The sequence below is a fragment of the Ornithodoros turicata genome, unplaced genomic scaffold (genome assembly GCF_037126465.1).
Source record: "Ornithodoros turicata isolate Travis unplaced genomic scaffold, ASM3712646v1 Chromosome15, whole genome shotgun sequence".
Taxonomy (NCBI): domain Eukaryota; kingdom Metazoa; phylum Arthropoda; class Arachnida; order Ixodida; family Argasidae; genus Ornithodoros; species Ornithodoros turicata.
Genome location: NW_026999318.1, coordinates 2,656,282 through 2,679,292, shown reverse-complemented (window position 1 = coordinate 2,679,292; position 23,011 = coordinate 2,656,282). Strand labels below are relative to the sequence as shown.

Genomic DNA, 23,011 nt, shown 5'->3' with positions numbered 1-23,011 from the left:
TACCTTCAGTCTGTCTGGTAGAGTCGGGCAGTCGAACGTGAGAATTGTGTTGCGTGTCGTTATATATTCATTGCTTTTCCTGATTTTTATTTTCTTTACATCAATCACCTTCTGGTTTTTTAGATTTTCCAGAATCTCTTCTGAAGGAACATCGATGAGTTCTACTAGCGACACCACACCACGGCAAGTATTAAGAGTCCTGTGCAAGGTTGATGTTATGTTGACTCCGAGCATTTGCTGTGTATTCAGTATGCGCTCACAGTCGGCTTCCAAGGTGCATTTCAGAAGCAAGTCACCCGATCTAAGGCGCTTGATTTCGGTCACATTCTTTGACAGGGATGCCACCGCCTTCTCAATGAAGAACGGCGACATTCTCCCTAGTGGAGTGCTTTTCTCAGTATCAGTGCTCACACTACTGACAACTATGTATTTAGCTTGGAAGGTGTCGAACACCTGTTTGAAAACTTCGGTCCGCGGACGCTTTCCGCCCGCGATCAAGGAAGGAGAAGAATGTTTTACCATAAGAGTTTAAGGAAATGAATGTTCCCATTGGTCACCCACACTTCACATTCATACATGTGGGAAGGTCCCGGAGTTTTAAGGAAAACCCATCGGCCGGGGTTTGACCAAGATCCCGACCGCCACCGTTCAAGGCTTCTACCCTTCGCCTTTCATCCCCTCGGCACGGTACGAATAACACCTTAGGACTGGGGGCTGGGGTCCGTGGTGGCGCCACTCACCAAACACCAGCCGAAGCCGGTGCCCCCTGCGGGGTTTTCATGTTTGTATTGTGGTTAAGGGGGCTGTACTCTAGGTGCAGGTACCCTTTGCTGATCTTTGGGTTTTATACCCCTACCTCTGCCCTTGTCTTTTTCTCTTTTCTCCATAGCCTGGGAAAAAGAAGGAAGACTCGACGACGACTTCTGCGACGAGCAGTCATCGTCGTCGACGTCCATACTATGGCTTGTATTTAGAGGCGAGCACTGAGTGCTGCCCTCCCAGATGGAGAGGTTGCCAGCAGCCTCTACGGAAGCTGTTGCCACCTCGTTAGTACTACCAGCCACTTGGCTGGAAGGAGATACTGGAGAAGGGGACATTTCCATGTCCTTCTCCTTTTGTTGGGGAGTGTGGAGTGGAGGCCCAACGGTTTGGGTCTCCACGGACACTCTGAGGGGCGCCACTCCCCTGCGCACCACCTCAGAGAAAGAACCTTTCTTCTGGAACTCTAGTTGGGCCTTAGCTGCTTTGTACGAAATGTTCTGTTCCGTTCTGATCTCGAGGAGTTGTTTTTCGTCTTGCCATCGAGGGCAGGCCCTGGAATATACTGGGTGCCCACCCTGGCAGTTCACACATTTAAAGTCATTCTGTCAGGTTTCTGACATGTGGTCCTTTCCAGAGCATTTCGGGCATGTCATCTGTCCCCGACAAGTCTGTGAGCTGTGCCCAAAGCGCTGGTATTTGAAACAGCGCTTCGGGTTGGGAATAAAGGGTCTAACGTGACAGTTGAGATAGCCGGCTTTTATGGTCGATGGGAGTGTGTGACGCTTAAACGAAAGGATTACGTGTTTTGTGGGAATCTCTCTGCCCTCTCTGCGCATGGTTATTCTTTTTGCAGAAACAACACCCTCTTCTGTCAAACCGTCCTCAATCTCAGACTCTGAACAGTCCAGCAGCTCGTCTTGGGAGATCACGCCCTTCACTGTGTTCAGTGTTCTGTGAGGCGTTACCGTCACAGGTACATCGCCAATCTGTTTCAGTGACTCTAAAGCTGTACTCTGCTGCTTGGTTTGCACCTCAATCTGGATATCCCCTGTACGAAGTTTCCTGGCCTGATACGACTTCCCTATTGCTTGTTCGATAACGTTGGCTGTCACAAATGGTGATAACTTGCCTAAAGTACCAGTGTCGTTGTCAGCATGAATTATCAAAAACTTTGGAAACCACGTTTCCGCAGGTGTCTCTAAGAAATTCACTGCTTGTCCTTCGGTGCGGAACCGTTTTCGGTCCCGATCGTTTCTTTTAGGGTTACGTGATGCCATAAAATAATATGCAATGTTCTGTGCAAATGACCTGCCGTCCACCACGGAACCCAACCACGGGATCGCGCTCCACGCGATAGCAGGTACGTTCGCACTATACCCAAGTGCAGCTTCGCAAGAGGTGAAAGAACTACACACGGTTGCCCCTTGCCGCCAAAGAAGGTGAAATGAGAAAGGGAAAGAGAGGAGAGGGCAGAAAGAAAAAGTAGTGAAAAGTAGATGGCGACTAGCTGAATAGTCCTGGCCGGGCCTTCCAGGACCACCCGTCTATGGGAAGCAGGGGCCAAAGCAGTGTGTTGCTTTCCCGGAGGGGCCCCGAAGGGTCCAACCATACCTCCGAGTCCACTCAACTGCCAGGATCCCCCTTTCCCCAGACACGGGAAAGCCACGCACAGCTATACGTGGGGGTCTCCCTCCTGCGGCGACCCAACCGTTGGTGCAGGAGGGGGCTACTGCGGCTGCTGCCGGGCGATGGGGGCGCCAAGTTCCCGACGCCGGGACTTGCTGGAGCTACGATCAGCACAAATCAGCAGACCTGCAGCGTCAAGTGGCCTCCAAATCGGTGACCTTGTTCTGATGCAGGAAGATCGGCTGCCCAAACTAGAGAGCCTCCATGGTTGCGGCCTTGCTCTGCTTTGTAGACAGGAGACACCGATCGACCGTGTCGACGCCGCCTTTTCCCCTCGCCTTCTCCCACCATCTTGACTCCCAGCTGTAGCTGGCCGTGCGTTGCAGGTTCTTGCTTCCCGTACGTTCGTTGCCTTTCGCTTCTTAAAGGTCAGCTACGCCGATTTTCGAGTGTTACAGAATGGGATGGTACTCACACGATGTGTTCATAAGGGAACACTGATTATGTGTGCAAAATGGTTATCCCAAACTCCTCGCGGTTTTTCGAAAAAGTGAATTTTTAGTTCCACTGACATTCCGTCTTGTGGCCCGCAAACCCTGTGTCGACGACACATTCGTGGTCTGCCCGTGCTCCGGCTTGGCATGACATTTGGCTTGGTTTCTTCCGCCAAGCCGGCCGGTTTCTTCTGCCGAGCCGTCTGCTGCGCAGATTGAGATTGGGGAAGTGATAAACAGTTCGCTATTAGGGAGCCAGTATATTTCTGGACTTCACTGAACCCACGAGGAACGTGAGTTTTGCTTCCTTCGACTGCAAAGCATTTGCTAGGCCAGTACAGACTTCATGGTGTGTTTTGTGTTCTGTGCTGCGTGCCGAGAATGCGTGAGCGTTTTGCTCCTGTCTGCAGGAACACTTCAGCATGCAGTTCCAATGTTTCAAACTACAACTTTCCGAAAGACGAAAAAATAGCTATTGACTGCAACAATCGGTTACAACTCCGACTGGGTGCCACTTTCGAAAGCAGCGATTTGATCTGTTCATTTCGCTCATACGAAAGTTACGGAAGCAATGCGCAACTTGTTTCACACGAAGCCGAAGATATTTCGTCCGGGATGCTGTGCCAACCTTACCTGCAGAAGGAGATTGCAGAGGCAGGACTAGGCAGCAGATAAAGGTAAGTCGCGTAATGTTAGACAAGTCAGTCATGCGGTGCAAATGCCGTCACACAGAAAAGAAAAATACGTTATCTGTCAGTTACTGCTTTATCTTTTAGAGATTAGGCCCCAGCGGGTGTATTCTCAGAAGAGATTTGGAATTGCCTTATTTGTTCAATGATTTCGCATGCATTCTGGCACCACCGAAAAGCTTGCACTCCACGCCTCAACTATCACCTTCTGGGTTTCAAGCTGAAGATTGCCACCAGTGCGCACCAGACGCCTCTTCAAAGCTCATCTGTTTTTGTTGACGGAACAGTGACACCTGGTACTGAGACATTTCATTTGCTGATAAATCAAGTGGACTGCATCACTTGTGCTCGACTCCTGTTATTCGTATACCCTTGCTGTTGCTCGCTAGCTTAGAGTAACCATGCCGAGGCGTTTGTGTTCTTACTCCAGCGCTTTCAGAGTACATTTATGCAGTGTCATATGCACGGCAGCACATGCGAATGGTCTGCGCTGTCTGGTCTGTCTTTGCGCAAGGTATAAATTTAAATGTTAACTCAGCTGCTGTATTTTCGTCACAAATAAGGTGTTCTTCCAGAGCCCTCATGGGTTACACTCACAGTGCATTAGTTTGGCTGCAGAACAGCAACTGCAAATCGGCACGCCTGGCCCGGTGGGCACTCACCTTACAGGAGTACGACTACACTACGGAGAAGATTAGGGGGAGTGACAACCGCTGTGCGGACGCTTTGTCACGCCACCCTACAGGTGACCTAGTCTCACCTTTGGTTGACAACGGTGAAGAGAACCGCAGTGAGTGGGACTCGGAAATGGAAAACTCCAACGAAGCCATCCTAAGAGTGAGCTCCCTTGATGTCACTGCCGAATGGGCTCTGGATCAAGAAAATAGCCCTTGGATCGCGGAATATCGCCAGCAACATCCTGAACAATGTCAGAAGCTCGGGACCCTCTGGTGTCAGTCGATAGAAAACGATGGTGATAGTCATATGCGCCCGATAGTCCCAGAAGTACGAATACGCGAAGTCCTTCGCGAATGCCATGATGCTAAAACCGCGGGACACGGCGGTATCAAACGCACGTACCACCGGGTATCCGAAGAGTTCACCTGCCTGGATTACGAGGCATGGTGAGAGATTATGTGGCATCCTGTGTAATATGCCAAACAACAAAAGCAACAATCACCAAGCCTGCTGGTGTAATGGCTATCCAAGAACCTCATGGGCCGAACTATCAACTAAGTGTGGACCTCATGGGACCATACCCGTTGACAGCGGGAAGAAAAAGATGGATTCTCACGATTCAGGACACTTTCACGAAGTTTTTGTGGGCTACCACACTGTCGGAAGCTACCGTGGAAAAAGTTGTGGAACGACTAAGTTGTCTTTTCTACGAGATAGGGGCTCCAAGGATCACAGACAACGGCCCACAGTTTCGGCCAAAGAAAATTGGAGAGCTCCTAGAGCTATGGGAAATAGAGCTTCAGCGTTCCCCTGCGGATCCCGTGGACTGCGGACTGCAATCCCGTGGAGCGAGCAAACCGCAACGTGAAGTCATATTTGATGGCGTACCTAAAAGACAAGCACAAACACTGGGACACGAAGCTGCCGGCACTGTGTTAGGCTATCAACACCTCGCTGAACGAGTCAGTCGGGTATACAGCCATGAAATTTCAGTACGGACGGCGCGTCGGAACGCCCTTGGCCTCACGGTTACAAAGTGAAGATACTTCAGAGGTGCCAGCTGTTGAGGAACAACGTCAGCACTTCCGACTCCTTTGGAAAAGGGCGAGTGAGAATCAGAATCAAGCAAGCACTCGCCAAAAGAAGAACTATGACAAATCACGACAGGAGGTAACCTACGAACCTGGGGAATTAGTCTTGATACAGACGATGACTCTGTCAGATGCTAGACTGGGCATTGTTGGAAAGTTTGCACCAAGGTGGAGAGGACCTGCCCAGGTCGTTGAACAACGTGGACATGACCTCTATGAAGTGTCTGAACGTGATGGCAAACAGTCAGTTCAACATATCAGCCTGCTTTATTTATTTATTTATATCTGGAATAGCAAGCCGACGTCTCGTTTGGCTGACCTTTCCCCCGTTTTTTTTTTCTTTTCGTCTAATAAATATATCCCCCCCCCCCCGGCTGAAACGAGCAACGCTGCGAACTGCAGAGGTTGAAGAGGAAGTTGGACATTCCTTGTAGTTCTTCACAATTGTCGCGCTGACAAGTGTACCCAGATGTCACTGCTGTGCAACTTTTGAGTGTGTGGTTGTGTTTGTTGGGCAGACCACGGAACGCTTTCGGAACCGTGTCCCGCTTTGGGGTGGGCGAATGTAGCGAAAGTAGCAGTTTATCCGAGCGGTCACCGCTTAGGCGTGGGCGCTTGTAAGGGCGCTTTTCCTGCACAGACCGGTGGGGTGCGAGCGAGGCGGCGGAGAGAAAGACCTGAGGAAGAGACTGGGGAAAGAAGGAGAGACAATGTTAGATGGCGGCATGACATGTAACGCGTGTGTGACGGTGTTCGCGGCTTTTCTGTCTTTAAACAGCTTACAGGCGTTTATCCTATAATAATGTATCCAGGAGGTCAATAAATTCATCCGGTGAGCGTTACAACTACATCCAACACTTTTTGTGCGGGGCAACTCTCATGACCACTTTCATATAAACGCCGAATGGTTAAACGAATGCAGTTCGAATGGTCACAATACATTCCTACGTCGTTCATTGCGGTCACACGATGATGCTGCACAATACATGTATCTCCTGTAACAAGCCTGGCAATCGCACGATGTTCACACGGACAGAAATACGATCTTCTTTCTTTGAAGACCAGTCCTCTGCAGGTATATGCTCACACACTGGCTCAAGCGACCACCAAGTCTCACGTTGTTGCTCAATCGCTCCCATTCCTGCACTTGCAGTAAAAGCAGGAAACGGGTCAAAATAATAATCATAAGTTGTCCTTGTTTGCGTTACGACACTTGTCACAACGTACTCGTCACTGTGACAAATGGACAATACCCAGGTTTAGGACTAACTACGGCCATCAGTCCCCGTCTTATACCCTTCCGTACGGTTTGAACAGTTTTCATACCCAGAAGGTATATATCAATGACCTCTCCTTTTCTTCCTTAAGATCGTTGTTTATTTAATTTGGTATTTCGGGATAGCAGCTCAATTTCTTGTTATTTTATACACAAAGTAGTGTTGTGCATATTGTATTGTGTAGTATTGTACATACCGACCTACACACATTGCAGTATTTTGTCATGGCTGTGTTAGTTTTAAATGTAATGTTTAAACGTTAGGTAGTTTAAAGGTTAGTTTTAAAATAGCGTTCCATATTTCGCACTACATAGATGATTTTGTTAATTTGCTGCATGCCGTCGCGACGTTCACGTTAAAGGGGTAATGCCCTTGTCGAGCGGCCTAGTGCTGCTTTTGTGCTTCCCCCTGATTGTATTCTTTATGTGGAAGTTGCAATAAAGCATTGTTTATCGTTATCGTTAAAAGTCTTAGTCCACTATACGATAAAGCCTCCAAAGACGTCACTCGATGTTCTTTCAGCACCAAGGAAGAGTAAAAAATTAGTTACAGGAACGGCCATAACGGACTGGAGGTAAAGTTTTTCTTTTCCGTCTTTACGTTCGTCTCAAAAGAATGTCCAAATAATTATGTCACGACCATAGCTTACTCGCAACACTTCTTTACTCCTTTTATCGCGGCACGGTAGAGTGCATATGAAACGCATATTCTAACATTCGCAATCGTTCGTAGCCGCCGCGGCCGTTGGATGATAGCGCGCATGCACAACCTCAGAAGGTGAAAGCATACTGAACCATTGCCGAGCCGCCGTCGAGAGGCGGCTCCTCTGTGCGATGATCCACATGTTTCGAACACGGGCGAAGGTTGGCTGCTTGGGCAGCCACACGGGCAACGCAATTGCGCGTTACGGTTAAGTGTGGCGACGACTTTACCAGTGAGTGACCGTGCTTGTACTCTTCCCACGAAGTGCGGTGCCGCTTGTGAAATGATATAACAGCAGTGTATTATTACTTGTTCAAATGTGAATTTTGTGCGTGTTTGCAACGGGGAAACTGTGCATGTCATTAAATTAGTCCGGACGAAATAAATTGCATTGATGGAACGGATACATTTCGGGTACTATATTTACCCATTTATATGTCCCAAAGTTGCAGTGGCCTTGCACTTTCGAGATTAGATATCCTGAGGAGAAACAACATCGGATATCCCTGCCCTAAGTTCCGGTAGACGTACTGTGTATATCCGCTCTCGGACAGGGATATTTGGATCAATTTCGGACGTCCTCCCAGCAAACCAGATATCCCAAGGATTTGCACAGAGAGCCCGTAGACGTCTTCTGTACATCCATAGGACTAGCAAAAGACCCACTTTTGTACGTTTCAGGAACGTCGCATAAATATCGCGACCGTATAATGATGATGATGATGATTAGGGGTTTTCTGACGCAGCCACTACAAAGGTCATAATGCGCCAAACAACGACAGGATAATCGGACGTTCATAGGATATCCCCGATTCCATGCTTTGTTTGGAATATTTATAGTGGTTTATGCTGAAATTCACCCAAAATGCAACAAAATATGCTGTAACATTTCTTTTATTGTACCACACACACACATAGTTTTTTGCAGAGTATCGCACAACATTTTGTAACATAGTTATGGGTGCACAAACTCAAACCAGCAAACCATCAATATCCCACAGACCTCCCAAATTGTTCTCATACGTCACAGATGTCAGGTGCATCATCAGTACGTCCGCTGTATACCCACCATGAGACGTCACAAATATCCCCCAGTGAATATTCTGTGGATATACTACGAATATCACTACAATGACGTTTCTTTACATTATAATAAAGATTTTTTTTGGCAATAGCAGCCATTCCCAGCATTCTCAAAATGCGTGACAATTACATTTTTTTAATCAAAATGTTATAAACTATCTTTCAATAAAAAACTTCTCACTTCAGACACGTCCGAGAGCAAATAAGAAAGCTCTCGCAGAATAAGCTGCTAGTCAACACCGACTGTTGGTGAACGTAGAATCTACGTTGTCTAATGTTGACTAATGTTGTATGTAAACAGATAGCGCTGAATCAACGCTCTTTCAACTGTACCTGGTCAATGGTGGTTTGTGAGCATAAAGAACAACGTTAATTTTCCACGAGCCACTCAACTGTGGATTCCACATTTTACCTTCAACACATTGTCAACGTTTATCACGAATGAAAAAAGTGGTTGCGTCTTTAGTCAACCTACTGCACACGCAATTTGTCCTCGCTGTATTTTAGTTTTACATTCTAATGTGCCGTTCGCATGCAGAGTAAGGCCTGTTTGATGTGATATTTATCTCACATATTCCTCCATTAATAATACTTATTTTATACCTTCATAGTCATACCCTTTCTAATCATATCTGTAACGATTCATCGCGTATCGCAACACAGTCAATAAACAAAGGAAAAAACATACTTTACCTTTTCTACGGGAATTCGCCATCGCCACCGACATTCTCCAACCGCCGTTTCATCTAACAGACGGGGCGTCGTAGCGGATCGCAAAACCAGCAAAATAACAATACTAAATAAATGATACTAATCATAATATAAATAAAAGCTAAATTAAAATAAAAATGCAGCAAAATATAATAATAATAATAATAATAATACGTCCTGTATGTGTGCTCTATATGTCCAAATATCTCTGAGAGACGTTTCTGGAACCTTCCCTGGATCAGCAAATGCGAAAGAAATGCGGGTCCTCTGTCTGTCCCAGAGACGTCAACGGGCTGTTCAGCATAATCCCTGCGATATCCCAAAATCCCAAGTGGTATATCATGTGGATGTTTCTGCGACATATCTGGTTTACTGGGCTATCTCCTGCGGACCCCCAAAATAGATCTCAACGTCCATGTCCTGAAATAGTTGTCAGGTGGACATCTGTGAGAGCTACATGGATGGACGTCCCTAGCCGTACAGCCAGAGGATGTACCGTAACGGCCGTTTGAAGAATTGTCCGAATGGGGTCCCTGACGGGATGCTACATGGAGCATTATCGCGGGAGAGAGAAACATGGCAAGGTGTGTCGCGGCGTGTGTGTGTATGTGTGTGTAGTTGGAAGTTTAGTGGCGCGAGGGCAACTAAGGCCAAAAAGCGCCAAATCAATGACGAATGTGAGCACAAGGTGAATTAAGTGTCTCGCGGCGTGAGTTCGACTTTTGGTGAACCAACTGAATGCGTCCAACCAAAAGCAGTGAGAAACAGAGACGTTATCGTCATAGTGAGTTAATACGCCAAGCAGCTCTTCAGTTCAGTGTTATTGGTATACGCAATCGCATTAAGCTTAAACACCTCACTTTCATTTTGACTCACAGGCGAACAGGACTCTCGAATTTGTGGAAGCTCGCGAGAGAAGCAATATAGTATCTGTTTTCACTTTGGAAAGGTATGCCACTGCCCTCCGGAGTGATCTTCACGGTCGTAAGAGCTTATATGTACGTCTTTATTTTTACTTTTTTAAAACGTCGTGCTCATTTTCCGTAACGAAAACACGATAAACAAAGAGGAGCAACAGAGAAAGAAAGATGCAGTGGCCGAAGCTGAAACAAAATGGCAGAAAAAAAAAAACGCTTGCTGGCCTCGTAAGAATCTACCCACTTACACAGCAGCTCAGTAAACCAGTACCAATAAAAATGAGAAAATACGGGGCCCTGAGCACGTACGCAAGTAAGCCCGTGCAACGTCCGGGCGTCTCCGTGTAACTTCCTGTGAGGACAAACGACGGATATTTGTGGGAAGTCCAAACCGTGGCCACTCGGAAATGTGGGGGACGTCCGTCGGAAAAATGTCTGTCTCCCAGGGAGATCTCAATTTTCGGGAAAGGATATCCCCAGAAACACCACGGGAAGTTTTGTTCCATTTGGGGAGGTCCAGTGAAATCTTTGTTGTGCCCCTGATGTGCACTGATGAGTACAGGATGCCAAGTCAAAGCTAAAAGTCCATGGCTGGAATTCTCGAACATTAGCTTTTGCGTGTAGTGTCGCGAAATCAGTAGACTTCACGGGAGCCGTAATGAATTTCTTTCGGAGAAATGCAGTCTGACCAACGAAACTCTGCAACACGTGTAGAATGTTTCCAAATCATTTCCCATTAATCATCTTAAAAGTTGTTATTGGCGTCCAAACCATTTGGCAACTGCGAAGAGAAGAATTCGCAGAAAGGTTTAGAACCAATCCACGATGGGCGTCATCTCAAGCAAAGGAATCTCGACATGAGATAAGAAATCCAGCGGTTGTTTGTATGCCATTTTGTAATTTTATTTATTAATTCTGAACCTTCGGCGAGTCCACTAAAACCCTGGCGATCAAAGCTGCAGCAGCGAATCACGACTGCGAATGATATCAAGAATGAAACAAAACAATCAGGCGCAAAAGCCTTCAGGCGGTGTTAGTGTGCTGGGTCAGTTTGCTCAGCCTTAATGCATTTGTAAGATGCCTGCCAGGGGTCGGATTCACAAACGCGGTCGTAAGTTACGCTAAGATGCGCTAAGACGTCGCAGCCTGCGACGCGCGTACGACGGCGTCGTAAGCGCGATTCACAAAGCTATCGTAGTGGAGAGGGTACCCCCTTTGACGAGGGAGAGGAAGTTGCTAGCTTCCTGTCACGTGCACCTCGGAGACAAACAGCCAAAGGGTGCGAGACTATGTTTTCGCTATGGTAACAATGACGAAAATTTGTGATAAGAGTCGTCCCATTAGAAGAAGACGAAGTTGTTTGTCCCCAAATGTTTTGTTACTGCACGTGCTCTCGGTCTTTCGGTAGCCATAATGCATGTCATGCAATCACAGGCGAAACGCGTTCGATGACACAGCAAATATATTACCAGTATGTTCGTCTCGGGGAGGGGGTGGGTGAGGGTGTTTTGTAAACGGTGTGTGGCACTCAGTTTTGCAGCTTTTATGGCTTCTTTTGCCTTTCTTGCAGACAATTTGGAGGGGTGTTGGGGGTGTAGGGGATGCTTGAAAAATCCCTGCGATCCGATTTTACGGAGCACAAAGTAGAAGCATTTGTTGAAGGTTACCAAGCAAAAAAGTGCCTCAATGTCACTTGGTCTCGAAGGTTCTGTCTGGGATGGTCTCGAAGGTTCTGTGGCAAAGTGCAATGCGTTGGCGCGTATTACGGAGTCGTTGTTTCCCGTCTCCAAATCCACCGCTGCCAAATAAAGCCGCCATCTTTCTTCGTAAGACTGCTCGGGAGCTCTCGCAGGATTCCGCCGTAAGCTGCGAAGATTTTGCGACGCGCACCCTTCGTGAATCTACACTTCGTCGTAACTTTCCCGTACGACGGAGTTACGACAGATTCCGTCGCACGAGCTCTTTGTGAATCCGGCCCCTGGTCAACAGAGGGCCAGCGGATTCCCATAAATAGCATAAATGGCACGAACGATGTCCCAGCGGGAGATTGCATCTATCATGCGCTGTCGGGTCGCCACAGCGAACTGAATTATAAGGGCTTTCAGAGACGACCAGAGAGTGGGAGACGCTCCGCGTGGTGCTCCGGAACGAGTGACGACGCAGGTTGAGGACCTCTGGATCCTAGCAGCCGTAGTGGACGATCCGTTTCTGAAACCCCTTGAAATTAAGGACGAGCTGGGTTTCACCATCAGCGAGACCACTGTGCGCAGGCGACTGCATAAAGCACGATTACAGAGCCGCGTGCCAGCGCTCGACGCAGACCACCGCGAACAACGGCTCCGTTATGCAAATACACATGAGCATTGGACCACTGAAAATTGGCGCCACGTCATCTTCAGCGATGAGTCAACGTTCTGCACACCGCGGGACCAAAGGAGGAGAGAGTCTGGCACCATGACTGTTACCGGTAAGCCCTCCACCCTATCAATTTCCACTCTGTGAAGGAAATATGTTATTCCTATTCATGTTTCGTTGCAGCTTTGGCGAGCGCTACATCTGGGACATCCGTGCGAGCGGGAGAACAAGCGTCAATATCTGAGGCGCGGTGAGCTATCAGGGACTAGGACCGCTGCACAGAATAGAAGGAAGGATGACTCCCACTAAATATGGCAGCATCGTCGAGAACGCCTTGGTACTGGAGGGTCCATTCCCTGATGGGCTTTTCTGGTTTCAGCACGACCACGCCCGATTTCACACCGCTAGGGCCAACATATTCTAGAAGAGCGAGGGGTGATCCCGGATCTCAACATCACATAAAATGTTTGGGGCATTATGAAGTCCGAGCTGGCGAGGATACAGGGCTTGAGTCTCGTCATGGGAGACCAATTGTGGGTCGCCATCCAAGAAGAGTGGGAGCGACTGCGAGGGCGGACAAACCTCGTGGATTCCCTCCTTCCGGCAAGAATTCCATGTCTGAAGAGTGCATCTGGGGGGCACACATGTTTTTCAGCAAAGCACTGTGAGAAAAAAAAAACACAAAAAGAAAACACTAGTCCACCCACAATAAAAAACAAAAAACAATTTCTCTGAATGCAATTACATAGAAATGCAGTTCAAAAGCTGTGGTACAACCTCATTTTTAGGTTTTGATTTTGTTCTCCGCACGGGGCAAGCGCGCATTCCCTTCGCAATGCTCCTTCTCAGCCGCAGCCGGCTCGTGCCTGGAACGACCGTTAGTGCAGAGTAGGTAAGGGCAGTGGGTGAAATGTGTGATAATCAGGAGCCGCCGTCGAGAGGAGGCGCTTGTGTGGAATTATCCACTGTCTCGAACCCAGTGTCGGCGCGTTACGGTTACATGTGGTGACAGCTTTACAAGCAACATATTTCAGGGCAGGTAACCATGATGACTAAGATAGCACTGCTTCTTTTCGCTAATGCTACCTCGCATATCGTGTAAAGACAATTCCAAATTATGTTGATGATGATGATGATTAGTATTTTAATGGCGCAAAGGCAACTTTGGCCATAGAGCGCCACGACAATGGTATGAATCAAAGCTAGTTAAAATAATCGATTTCATTTAAAGTCGAAATAGGAAAGGTAAAAAGTAGTGAAAATATTTGCATGTTCACAGGTCGTTCAGGTAACCTATGTCTCTTAAAAAGTTGTACACATGGTTAAAACTGATGATAGGCTCGTCCCCCAGCAAAAGCGCTGGGTGAAGAGGAATCCTATACTTGTAAACAGTGAGAAGTGTTGTTGACGATGGTGTTCGTGATGGGTGCAAACTATGAGTATATGCATAACGGACAAGGCTGTCCCGCAATGCTGGCACTGTGGTATCTCCTCGCCTCAGAGAAGATACCCGTGTGTTAAGAAGGTGTGTCCAGCTCTCAGACGGCTGAATAGAACTTCATTTAATCGATTTTCGAAGTGTTGGACACACTGTTTTATCCGAGGTTTGATAGTGTGCAATTTGTTCAAAGTTTACGTGTCCCAAAAGCTTTGCCATTCCTTGTTGATAATATGTCTGAGGTCTCTCAGGAGATCACGGAGAGGAATCTCAAATGCCATAATGTCAGTATCCTGAGCAGCAGCGGCAGCACGATCCGCGCTCTCATTTCCGTTTATGCCTACATGGCTGGGCACCCAACAAATGCACAAACTATGGTCATTTCCTTGTATAAGACTCGCAAGATACTGTGCTCGTCTTACCAGTAGGTTTTTGTGCATGTGGAGACCACATATGGCATGAACTGCACTAAGAGAGTTTGTGTACGTAACCGATGATGATGTGTGTGTTTGCAAGGTGTGGTTGAGCACAACAATAATGGCAAAACCTCAGCACTAAAAATTTACAAAATATTGCTTAAACGGTGTGGCTTAGTGTATACACCAGATACCATGGCACACGATACTCCCGTACTCATTTTCGAAGCATCAGTGTATATCTCCACATGGTCGCCAAAGTTTTGCTTGAGGGCTTCAAATTCTTGTTGTATTTGCAAAGCTGGGCATTTCCGTTTGTCAAATTTCAGAAGAGTTGTATCATGTTGTACAGGTGGATGCCAAGCTTACAGCTTAAGCAGCAGTAAGCTTACAGCTTACTGCACAACAAGGGCGGTAGATTATAGCTTGTAAAATTGTAACGTTCTACATCCCGCTGAACACGAATACTGAATGGAGCCACAGCATTTGGCTTCATAATAAAGAGCCGTTTGAAACGAGTGCTCGTTGCAGTGGAGTGTGCAGGATGCTGTGGATAGCTCCTTACTCTCAGCTCATAAAACATTGCAAGGTAAAAGCGTCACCTTTCCAAGGACCACTCGTTTGACTCAACATATAAGGTTTGAACCGGTGTGGTTCTAACAGCCCTAAGTACCAGCCGCAAGCCAAGGTGGTGCACTGAGTCGAGAGCTTTCAGGACTGATAAGCGTGCTCATCCATATGCAACACATCCATAATCTAGTTTAGAACGAACAACAAAACTGTATATGCGGCGAAGAGTCTCTCTGTCTGCACCCCCGGACCGGTGTGGAACGGTTTTAAGAACATTTAAAGATTTCAGGCATTTCGCTTTCAAGATCCTGATGTGCGGCACGAAAGTGAGCTTTTTATCAAAGATGACGCCAAGGAATTTGTGTTCCTCATGCACTGCAAGAGCGTGACCATCGATAGTCTGTGTGGGATCTGGGTGCATCCCCCTTCTCCCGGAAAACAGGACACAAACAGTTTTTTCTGAAGAGAATTTAAAACCATTTTGATCGGCCCATTTGAGTGGTTTGTTAATTGCCAGTTGCAGTTGCCTCTCACAAGTACTCAAATTTGTGGACGAATAAGAAATCTGTACATCGTCCACATACAAAGAGTATGAAATAGAAGGGGGAATAACGCTTGCTACTGAGTTCATTTTAACTATAAAAAGTGTTACGCTTAGCACTGAACCTTGTGGAACTCCGTTTTCTTGAATAAAAGGTCGCGACAGCGTTGTCCACAGTTGAACTCTGGAGGTCCTACCTTGTAAAAAGTTGGTTATGCAATTGAGAAGTCGGCACCGTACTCCTAATGAGTAAAGGTTGTGGGGTCCTCCCTGGCACCCTCGTAGGAGGCTAGCATTCCGTATTGGCCTTGGGCGACCGCAAGTCCCCAAGGTCAAGGGAGGACCCCAGGAGGAGAAGGGACGCGCGGGAAAACAACCGGACAGGGACAATCGGGCTGTGACGGTCGTTGGAGATAGTTGTGTGCTTTGGAGGCGAGGATTAAACGATGTAAGTCACATCTCTTGTGTCCGAGTCATTCTTGTTTGACAATAGGGAACGGCTTTTGGCTATTAGAGCACCCACGGTAGGGTTGAAGTTGACCGGGAGGCTTTAACCCGGATTTCCCATATTTGGCGCCCAGCGTTTTGGCCGTTCCTTTGTTTGTCATCCAGGAGTGGCTCCGATAGCACCTGTTGGGGGCCCTGATAGGATTTTGGGGATTCGCGGGCGTTAATCACTTGCGAGATGGTATTTACACGGTACACCGGTGACCGTGACGATGCAGCGGCAGGCGATAATCGGGTTGACCCCGAGGTCGCGGGAGAACAAAGCGGGGACGGCGCCATCGCCGGAACTAGCCCGGGAGCTGTTGAAAATTCGCACGTCCTTCCTCCCCAGACGATCGCGGCAGATACCGCTAACGTCTTGCTGCAGGTGACAAACCTTGTTGCCGCGCTGACACAACAGATGAATGTGGTGCAAACGAGCTCGCATTCCTCTTTTCCCCCGAGGCTCCATCCGAGTATGGCTGTCCCTACATACTCGGGCTATTCTGATGAGGAGGCGGAACCCGAGACGGGGAAGGAGAGAGACGACACAACAAGAATTCTCGAGAATTCTTGTTGTGTCGTCTCTCTCCTTCCCCGTCTCGGGTTCCGCCTCCTCATCATGCACCAGCTTGTCAGCGCCCTGTCACTTCTTTCGGGCTATTCTGACGGGAAGTCGGTCACAGATTTCCTGTTGGAACTGGAGACCTATCAGACAGCGTCCAAAGCGCCCGATGATACAGTGTTAAGGCAGGTAGTGCCGGTAGCACTGGTGGGGGATGCCGCGCGCTGGAGAAGGCTGCAGAAGCCGTTCAGTTCGATGACAGACTTCAGGCAGCGATTCGAGGAGGAGTTTTTGCCCCCCGATTACGCGATGCGGGTGCGCGAGGAATTGGTTCGTCGTACCCAGCATGCCGATGAAACCTGATAGAGTTCGTGAGGGCGATTCAGGAGCTCTATAGTAGGGCCGACCACGGGGCTAGTGAGCAGGAAAAGGTCTCTCGTGTCATACGGCAGAGCCACCCTAGTTTTCGCCCTTATCTCCAGGGAAGGACGTTCGACTTTCTCGATGTGCTTGTACGAGAGGCTCGTGTAATTCAGGCAGATCTTTTGTCTGAGTTGCAGTACCGTCCACCGCCACGACCCGAAGAGTCGGTTGAACCGGGATGTGCGTGGGGTGGAGTACGGGATTCTGCTCCGAGGGGAAGGGAGGTGGCATCCATGTTGGCGGATGCCGGGCGTACGGGAGGGAGAGCGAACGATTTCGTCTAGGCCTCGGGCGTTGGATCCCTTTTCCTTCGAGCAGAGGCGTCGTGCGGGATTTTGTGAAAACGCTCACGACGGTCCGCGTGGGGAGAGGAATTGTCTTTGGCGTTTACATGAAGACGATAAAAGTCGACTTATCTAATGAAGTCGACTGATGCGCTACATGTAAATCGGTATATGTCGACCTAAAACAGAAGTCGACACAGTCGAAATGAGTCGCTCGAGACGGGTAGTTGAGACGACAGGCGTCGCTTGAACTCCGACATGTAAACCGCACCAGTCGACTTAATACGCGACTTCCCGTACGTCATTGCCGGATCTCTCGTGCTCCCTCCCACACCGTACTCCCATCTCCCACCTGATAACAGCATGGCTACCGACCACGGTGCTACCGACGTTACTGCTGTAGCGGCTGGCCCTTCGGGTCAACAGCGATGTGTGTGGAGCGACGACAGCACCAGATTTATGCTCTGCGTGATTATGGAGCTGGACGTCGCGTCGCTGTTAGACTCGAAGCGGCAGCGAAACAAGACAACATTTGAAATGGTCCAGCAGAAGATGGTGGACATCGGTTTCGGTAATTTCACGTGGACGCAGATACGGAGCCATTGGAAAAACATGAAGCAAAAGTACAACGAGGTAAGCTTTTAAGCACAATTGCATCTTCGTGCCTAACAATACGCAATGAACGCACCGCCATTTAAGGTAAACTGCGTACGATAGCCGCGGGGGGGCTCTACACTGCGGACGTTTTGAATGAGTTCGGAAAGCACTGTTTCAACTACTACTGCGTCAGTGACGATAAGATGAGGCGTTTCATCGAGAATCATCGTTTCATCGGGAATGATATATGTGTAGGACAGAGATGTACAAGATACTTAAAAATGCATTTAAGATAAGATAATAAATACTCACGTTAGAATGTAACTAAGCGGGAGTATAAATGCATGAATATTAAAGTATTTAAGATACAGTACAAAATACTTAAAAAAGGATTTGAAACACACTTAAAATGCTATTTATCCTTGAGCACAAAATGTCACTGGTCAATGTGGCAAGTCGCCGCTATGTCACATGAACGCCGCTGTGTTATAGGAGTCATCTAAACACAAGTCCCAAAAAGATGACAAAGAGATACCACATAACTGCACTAAATATATGTGACCCAGAATAAAGCAAACTTCTAGGAAATTTCCAGGATTTCAGGAAATTTCCACAGAACAAGCAAGATAATGGAAAGACGAGACACAGAAAGTTTGAGGGGAAGATTCAAAATATGTAATTAGAGTATTGAGTAGAGAATACCATAAAATGTATTTTAAATATAGAGTACAAATACACAAAACAAAAAGTATTGAGTAGAGTACCAAAATACCGCAAATTGTATTTAAAGTACAGTACTTTAAATACAATACTCCAAGTACGTACAAGTCTGGTGTAGGATGCCAATATAAGGGATGAGGCGTACGATTGGTACATGGCTGAATTTTTATTTAATATCTACTTTACTATTTACTACACTACTACTAGGAAAAAACTAAACAGGGTCGGAGCGGACAGTCACCCTCATGTTGTAAATGGTTCCAAGAAATGGATGCCATTCTTGGCGGAAGACCCAGGGCAACAGCAGCAGAAAATGGAGTGGACAGTGCTGCTGCCGACTGTGCCATAACCCATGAGACAGAGCGTTCGTATATATCACTTTGTACTTGTTTTACAGGACATGTAGTGCATGTCGAGACTCATGCTGACATTCCATATCTTTTGCAGAAGATGGGTTTATAGAGCAACCATCAATGCTAGGTGAATTAAGTTCTTGATATTTTGATTTTACATTTCCTGCAGAGCTGTGCTGTTACAGTAAATGGAGGAACATGGAAGCCATGGTATGAAATGTTTAATTTTTCACCTCAGAGCCAAACACGAGTGCAGAATTTTCTGCTGGTGCCACAAATGTGGAAGATGACTTCGAAGAGGAAGCCAACATGACGACATCGCCTACTGGTGACGGTAAGGCATCTGACGCTTTGTGTTTCACAGTTCATCATGAAAAATGTTGCATACTGCTTCTGCATTACATAACGTTTGCTGTCGTCTTGAGGCCGTCCTCAACTGCAGGAGCGTCCCAGGAAGCGCAGCAGGAAAGACACCTTCCTGGATGGTCTAGAGAGGATAATGAAGTCCTCAGCAGAAAGAGCGGAAAGAGCAGCAGCACTGCGAACGGAGGAGGCACACAGGCGTCAATGCGAGCTCCTGCATGAAGAAAGACAGGAGTTTGGCAAAATAGTAGCAGACCTTAAAGGAGCATTAAAGTGGTATCTAACATGGCCCAAAACTGCTGTCATCTTGTAAAGCAGTATGTGAAAAGCATTCCCACAAAATATTTCTGTCCAAAGTTGTATCACCACGGTGCAATTAATTTGGAAAATCGCTGCCGCGGTGACAGGCCGGAGCGCTCCAACTGCAGACCACACCCACTCTAGTGTGACGTTCGTGGTAGAGAGCCCCTCATTCGTTCGTAGGAAAAACCGTCTGCTACGAACATTGCTAGCTGCTTCTTGTTGATTTCTATTATTTATATGATTTATATCACGTTTTCTTTAAAAGAAGAAGCATATACGCAGCCTGAGAAAATAAGATTACGATCACAAGAGTAATATATCCGTGGCTTCTGTGCAATCTCAGAATTCACAGCAGCAGAAAGCTATTGCGAAGCTGTATTGTGGAAGCGGTATTGTGGCGCCACCTGTTAGCCACTGAACCAACTGCGCGGTGAAAACTGTCGGACAGGCTGCACACTGTCGAGAAGCACGGGGTTTTTGCTATACAAACGCAGTTAATTTCGGGTTGCACCACTCGTTCTTCCCGCGGTGCCTGCGGTCCCAAAAAATCGTGGTTGTGTCGTTGACAGCCTTCAAACCCTCCGTTTCGGACATCACGAAGCCAGAGAACGCATGGCGTCTCCCAAGCGCCAAGCGGTAGCAGACGCTCCGGCCTGGGCGATGTTGCTCACCTCGATCATGTGATCCCAAGTCCAATGAGGAGCGTCCTCACCACTTGCGTCACATAGTGACGTGTGTGGTGGCGCTCATCACGTGCCTATCGTGAAGGCGAAGGAGGGTGTTTCGCGCGCGGGAGGTTCGGGGAGCTATTGCAGGCGTCCCAATTTAGCTACGGTTGCACTAATTGTGGGAAAACTGTTTTCGGCCGCCTAACATTCCATACTGACCAAAAACAGAAAAAAAGTTGTGGGCCTCTAGACTGCTCCTTTAACAATCAGTTTTTGCAAAATTGCACACAGATGCTAATGACTTTTCAACAGCAGCAAGCTTCACTAATACAAACACTTCTACACTCCACAACACGAGACACACCGTCACCACGTACACCACTGTTTCCAATGTGCCCTGTTAATATTCCACATTCATCCCACCAAGGTCTGCTACGGAACACTAAACAGAGAGCACACAAAGATGTTTAGTGTGCGTTCATTGTAAACTGGTTGCTTGACGAAGGTACCCTGGCCAAGTAATTAGTTAACAGGTGGCGCCACCGAAGAACTTTCTCTTTTATAAGGATCTTCGGGACATCGGCCATCGACCATGAACAGAGTACTGAACGGTTCGTTTGCATACGCTCACTAAACAAATACACATTGTAACTTTTAAATTTTACTTTGCACGATTATGGAGCCTCTGTTTTACGTAGCGGTGCCTTCAGTGAAAAATATTCAAAGAAAATAACCTCATCAACTCTGTGATTTTTTCGAGCCATTAATCTGTTTCGGTCCACATATTTCTTGTACGGTTCCGTCGTACCATAGGAGAGATAGTGCAGGTGATCCATGGAGCAGATTGGTGCATTGCTCGGTGCCAGAAATATGTAAACCGAAAACGGTTAATTTCTCAGCAAAATCACTGTGTAGTTGAGGTTTCTTTTTCTTGGAATATTTTTCGCTGAAGGCCTCGGTACGTCAAAGAGAGGTTCCATAATCTTGCACAGTAAATTTTAAAGATAGGATGTTTATTTAATTGCTGAGCGTACGCAAATGAGCTGCTCACCACCCAATTCATGGCCCAAGGATTCATACGTTCAATTCTAAGTTCACTCCCAAGGATCTTTAGTAAAAAGATCTTCGATGGCACCACCTGTTAACAAATTATTCGACCGGGGGTCCTCCGTGAAACACTGTGTATATTGTAAAAGTATGAGGCAATGCTTGTATAAATTGTGTATTGTGCAAGTTTGTAGTGTCTGTGCATGCCTTTAAAGAATGCTCTTAAATATATCCTAACATACATGTAAAATAAATTGTATCATTTTTCTACATTTCAGCTGCATGTAATCAATTCATTTCCAGCACATTTATACTTCACCTAGCAAAAGAGGTATGTAATCATGTACCTGGACGTTGCTATTTTAAATACGAGACTCGTCGCTATGAAGAATGTCACCTGGGTCCCCTGATGCACGACCAAAATAGAATTTGTAGCATTCAGGCTCGCCATGCCCATTCATTTATCTACTGTGTGCCTACTTGTATTCTACTATCATCAGGGAGAAGGACAAATGCAGTGCTCACCTTAAAGCAGATGGGCTGCTGTGTAGGCACACAGGGCATCCTGCACGGCTGCATTGCCTCCATCTGCCTGGGACTGGCGTGTTGGCTGAGGGAAGGTGCGTTCTAAGTCCTGCATGTCTGCAACCCAGCTAATGGAAAGAATATATGCATATAATTGTGAAGACTCTACAAAACATAACCGTACAAACACAAGAATCTAGCATAGATAAGAAGCTACAATGTGTTACCTTGGGTTGATGCCCTCATTGCTGTCCTCACAAATGTTATGCAGCACACTGACTGCTGCTACAAGTGTTGGTACAAACTTGTAGTTGATGTCTGTGCGCTTCATAACGCAGCGCCACCTGCTCTTCAGCTGTCCAAAGGCATGTTCTACAATAACCCTGCCTGCACTCAGGCGCTCGTTGAACAGTTCCTGCTCTGCCGTCAGCCTTCCACTCTGGGGAAACGGCTTTATTAGCCAGGGCAACAAGGGGTATGCCGGGTCCCCAAGTATCACGTATGGAACCAGAGTTCCTCTGACATCTCTGTGCACCTGCATGTTCAGAAAGTTTATACCTTTAAGTGGTTCTCTATGTGAATATAATGTGACCATATTTGAAAGCAAGTGCTGCCTCATCTCAATTGGTACATCTCGTTTACTTTTGTTAATAACAACTACAAATTATAGCTGGTAATATATACTTGTGGAATAAGTTGACTGTTGTCTGTGTACAGCCTTGAGGACTTCAGCACAGAGGCATCATGAGCGGACCCTGGTAGTGCACAATAGATGTTGCGGAACCTGCAAAGTGTTCCCTATGTGAATTTATGGGTCAAATCAGTATGTTTCGTGAAACTAGCACTTGTACAAGCTATAATGGCAGTTGATGAAACTTGTACAAGTGTTGTGAACGGGCTAAAAAAATTACATAAGCAAACCTCATTCTGTCATCCACAACAGCTTGTAATACTAGGGACGGCCACCCCTTCCTGTTGACATAGTCCCGATAGCCCACCGATGGAGGGAGAACAGGAATGTGGGTACCGTCAACTGCACCGATTAGAGCACTGCACGGGCCGACTTTTCCGGGCCCGACCCGGCCCGGGCGCATCGAAAAATGGCCCGGCCCGACCCGGGCCCGGACCTTCATATTTTTATGCGGCCCGGCCCGGCCCGGCCCGGTGACCCAGTGACTAGAGCCCGGCCCGGCCCGGCGTCTAAGCAAATAGAGCCCGGCCCGGCCCGGCCCGGTGACCCGGCGAGTAGATCCCGGCCTAGTATTTCCAGCCGCGACGTACGCGTTTCTGGCGATTATCAAACAAATTTATAAGTAAATTTATAAGG

The 23,011-nt window shown here is 47.4% G+C and overlaps 1 long non-coding RNA gene across 1 annotated transcript; it reads right to left on the bottom strand.

The window, feature by feature from the left end:
• Positions 1 to 18,982: 18,982 nt before the first annotated feature.
• Positions 18,983 to 22,628, bottom strand: LOC135372420 (uncharacterized). The gene is made up of 4 exons (XR_010415990.1): positions 22,369 to 22,628; positions 21,912 to 22,219; positions 21,685 to 21,812; positions 18,983 to 19,355 (listed from the first exon to the last, which is right to left on the bottom strand). It is a non-coding gene; the product is annotated as an uncharacterized LOC135372420 (long non-coding RNA).
• Positions 22,629 to 23,011: the final 383 nt, after the last annotated feature.